Source organism: Capricornis sumatraensis, chromosome 1, assembly GCF_032405125.1.
Source record: "Capricornis sumatraensis isolate serow.1 chromosome 1, serow.2, whole genome shotgun sequence".
NCBI lineage: Eukaryota > Metazoa > Chordata > Mammalia > Artiodactyla > Bovidae > Capricornis > Capricornis sumatraensis.
The window spans coordinates 222,192,152-222,197,010 of record NC_091069.1 but is presented as its reverse complement, the minus strand read 5'-3'; the positions used below and the strand labels follow the sequence as shown (position 1 = coordinate 222,197,010).

Sequence of the window (4,859 nt, the reverse complement as noted above, 5' to 3'; positions counted from 1 at the left end):
GATACAGCATAGTCTAAATAAATATATATTTTTTAAATTTCCAATATACCCTCTGCCATGCATAACATAACCTCCTTCATTTTCAATGTTCCCACTCAGAGTAATACATTTGTTACAGTTAATGAATTTGTATTTACACCTCATAATCATCTAAAGTCCATAGTTTATGTTGGAGTTCACTCTTGGTTTTACAGTGTAGAAGTTGGTCAATATATTGACTGCAATACAGTATAGAATATTGGGAGAGGTCAGACAAATTGTATTTTGAACACAGAAATTAAAAGACAGAAAATACAAAATAATGAGAATAGTTATTAACATATGGTGAAAGGGCTTTCCATGCAGTACTAGTAGTAAAGAACCTACCTGCCAATGTAAGAACCGCGGGTTCAATCCCTGGTTCAGGAAGATCCCCTGGAGGAGGGCATGGCAACCCACCTGTTTTATGCTTCGAGAATCCCATGGACAAAGGAGCCTGGCAGGCTACAGTCCATAGAGTCACAACTAAAGTGACTTAGCACAGAAAAAGCACCAGAAAAAAACCAATATGAATATATTTTTCTAGTCTAAGGACAAAATGAGCACTTTTCTTACAAATAAAATTCAAGAGAGTTCACAACCCAACATAATATCCTTTGGATTTTAAAGAGGATTATTTCAAGCAGAAGAAAATGAACCCCAGATGAAAGGTCAAAAAGGAAGGGAAAAATAAAGAACAGGAAAAAAAAAAAGGTAAATATATTGACAAACCAAAAATGAAAATGAATGTTGACTGTATAAAACATTAATAGCTGTGTCTTGTGATTTTAAAAATAGAAAGAAATTAATATTAAAAACTGACAGTAACACATGCATGAAGGACTAATTACAATATTGTAGTATTCTAAAAAAGATATTCTTTTCATTATAGGGGACTGGAATGCAAAAGCAGGAAGTCAAGAAACACCTGGAGTAACAGGCAAATTTGGCTTTAGAATACAGAATGAAGCAGGGCAGAGACTAATAGAGTTTTGCCAAGAATATGCACTGGTCACACCAAACACCCTCTTCCAACAATACAAGAGAAGACTCTACACATGGACATCACCAGATGGTCAACACCAAAATCAGATTGATTCTATTCTTTGCAGCCAAAGATGGAAAAGCTCTATACAGTCAACAAAAACAAGACCAGGAGCTGACTGTGGCTCAGATCACGAACTCCTTATTGCCAAATTCAGACTGAAATTGAAGAAAGTAGGGAAAACCGCTAGACCATTCAGGTATGACCTAAGTCAAATCCCTTATGATTATACAGTGGAAGTGAGAAATAGATTTAAGGGCCTAGATCTGATAGATAGAGTGCCTGATGAACTATGGATGGAGGTTTATGACATTGTACAGGAGACAGGGATCAAGACCAGCCCCATGGAAAAGAAAAGCAAAAAAGCAAAATGACTATCTGGGGAGGACTTACAAATAGCTGTGAAAGGAAGAGAAGCAAAAAGCAAAGGAGAAAAGGAAAGATAGAAGCATCTGAATGCAGAGTTCCAAAGAATAGCAAGAAGAGATAAGAAAGCCTTCCTCAGTGATCAATGCAAAGAAATAGAGGAAAACAACAGAATGGGAAAGACTAGAGATTTCTTCAAGAAAATTAGAGATACGAGGGGAATATTTCATGCAAAGATGGGCTCGATAAAGGACAGAAATGGTATGGACTTAACAGAAGCAGAGATATTATGAAAGAGGTGGTAAGAAAACAAGAAGAACTATACAAAAAAGATCTTCATGACCCAGATAATCATGATGGTGTGATCACTCACCTAGAGCCAGACATGCTGGAATGTGAAGTCAAGCGGGCCTTAGAAGGCATCACTACGAACAAAGCTAGTGCAGGTGATGGAATTCCAGTGGAGCTATTTAAATCCTGAAAGATGATGCTGTGAAAGTGCTGCACTCAATATTTGGAAAACTCAGCAGTGGCCACAGGACTGGCAAAGGTCAGTTTTCCTTGCAATCCCAAAGAAAGGCAATGCCAAAGAATGCTCAAACTACCTCACAATTGCACTCATCTCACATGCTAGTAAAGTAATGCTCAAAATTCTCCAAGCCAGGTTTCAGCAATAAGTGAACCATGAACTTCCAGATGTTAAAGCTGGTTTTAGAAAAAGCAGAGGAACCAGAAATCAAATTGTCAACATCCGCTGCATCATGGAAAAAGCAAGAGAGTTCCAGAAAAACATTTATTTCTTCTTTATTGACTATGCCAAAACCTTTGTGTGGATCACAATAAACTGGAAAATTCTGAAAGAGATGGGAATAACAGACCACCTGATTTGCCTCTTGAGAAATCTGTATGCAGGTCAGGAAGCAACAGTTAGAACTGGACATGGAACAGACTGGTTCCAAATATGAAAAGGAGTATGTCAAGGCTGTATATTGTCACCCTGCTTGTTTAACTTATATGCAGAGTATTTCATGAGAAATGCTGGGCTGGAGGAAGCACAAGCTGGAATCAAGATTGCCGGGAGAAATATCAATAACCTCAGATATGTAGATGACACCACCCTTATGGCAGAAGACGAAGAGGAACTAAAAAGCCTCTTGATGAAAGTGAAAGAGGAGAGTGAAAAAGTTGGCTTAAAGCTCAACATTCAGAAAACGAGGATCATGGCATCTGGTCCCATCATTTCATGGGAAATAGATGAGGAAACAGTGTCAGACTTTATTTTTTTGGGCTCCAAAATCACTGTAGATGGTGACTACATCATGAAATTAAAAGACACTTACTCCTTGGAAGGAAAGTTATGACCATCCTAGATAGCATGTTGAAAATCAGAGACATTACTTTGCCAACAAAGGTCTGTCTAGTCAAGGCTATGGTTTTTCCAGTGGTCATGTATGGGTATTAGAGTTGGACTGTGAAGAAACTGAGCACCGAAGAATTGCTGCTTTTGAAGTGTGGTGTTGGAGAAGACTCTTGAGAGTCCCTTGGACTGCAAGGAGATCCAACCAGTCCATTCTAAAGGAGATCAGCCCTGGGTGTTCTTTGGAAGGAATGATACTAAAGCTGAAACTCCAGTACTTTGGCCACCTCATGCAAAGAGTTGACTCATTGGAAAAGACCCTGATGCTGGGAGGGATTGGGGGCAGGAGGAGAAGGGGACAACAGAGGATGAGATGGCTGGATGGCATCACTGACTCAATGGACATGAGTCTGAGTGAACTCCAGGAGTTGGTGATGGACAGGGAGGCCTGGTGTGCTGCAATTCACAGGGAGCAGACACAACTTAGTGACCAAACTGAACTGAATAACTTTCTATTGTCTAAGAAAATAATAAAGATACAATTCATATTAGACATTCATAAATTAATGAATTTTATTTTAATTCCTAGTGTATCCTATAAAAATTTATTTTAAAAAAGTACAAATCAGTACAAGCCAGTCAGAATGGCTGCGATCCAAAAATCTGCAAGCAATAAATGCTGGAGAGGGTGTGGAGAAAAGGGAACCCTCCTACACTGTTGGTGGGAATGCAAACTAGTACAGCCACTATGGAGAACAGTGTGGAGATTCCTTAAAAAATTGCAAATAGAACTACCTTATGACCCAGCAATCCCACTGCTGGGTATACACACCGAGGAAACCAGAATTGAAAGAGACACATGTACCCCAATGTTCATCGCAGCACTGTTTATAATAGCCAGGACATGGAAACAACCTAGATGTCCATCAGCAGATGAATGGATAAGAAAGCTGTGGTACATGTACACAATGGAGTATTACTCAGCCATTAAAAAGAATTCATTTGAATCAGTTCTGATGAGATGGATGAAACTGGAGCCGATTATACAGAGTGAAGTAAGCCAGAAAGAAAAACACCAATACAGTATACTAACACATATATATGGAATTTAGAAAGATGGCAATGACGACCCTGTATGCAAGACAGGAAAAAAGACACAGCTGTGTATAACGGACTTTTGGACTCAGAGAGAGAGGGAGAGGGCGGGATGATTTGGGAGAATGGCATTCTATCATGTATACTATCATGTAAGAATTGAACCGCCAGTCTATGTCTGACGCAGGATACAGCATGCTTGGGGCTGGTGCATGGGGATCACCCACAGAGATGTTATGGGGAGGGAGGTGGGAGGGGGTTTCATGTTTGGGAACACATGTAAGAATTAAAGATTTTAAAATTAAAAAAAAAATAAAAAATAAAATTAAAAAAAAAAAAAAGTACAAATAAAATGATATCCCAAGATAATAGAATAATTAGACAATACATCAAAAAATGCAAAAGACAGAAAAAAGAATAGGTGAGATAAACTTAATGTACAGCAATAGATAAATTTTATAAATTTAAACCAAATATATTAATGAAGGTTTTAGTGTGAAAAGTGAAAGTGAAGTCACTCAGTTGTGTCCGACTCTTTGCTACCCTGTGGACTGTAGCCTATCAGGCTTCTCTGTCCATGGGAATCTCCAGGCAAGAATACTGGAGTGGGTTACCATTTCCTTCTCAGGGGATCTTCCCGACCCAGGGATCGAACCTGGGTCTCCTGCATTGGAGGCAGAAGCTTTAACCACTAAGCCACCAGTGAAGCTTAAAACTTCCAGTAGAATATAAAATAAGGAAATGATAAAATTTTAAAATAACCATAAGTTGTGTGAAAGATGCAATAAAATATGGGTAAATAGACAGATAGAAATTTAAAAGTTAGTAAAATATATGTCATGCAAATGCCAATTAGTATGATCATTAATACTTTATAATCAGATTAATTAGTTTTAGAAGAAAAACCTATCACCAGATTTAACATGTAACATTCCTAATTTTAAATCCAGTCCACTGGAAGATGAAAAAGAGCCTATC

At 38.2% G+C, this 4,859-nt stretch overlaps 1 non-coding gene across 1 annotated transcript; it reads right to left on the bottom strand.

The window, feature by feature from the left end:
• Positions 1–4,514: 4,514 nt before the first annotated feature.
• On the bottom strand, positions 4,515–4,588 carry TRNAW-CCA (transfer RNA tryptophan (anticodon CCA)). The gene has a single exon. It is a non-coding gene; the product is annotated as a tRNA-Trp (tRNA).
• Between the last annotated feature and the right edge of the window lie 271 nt (positions 4,589–4,859).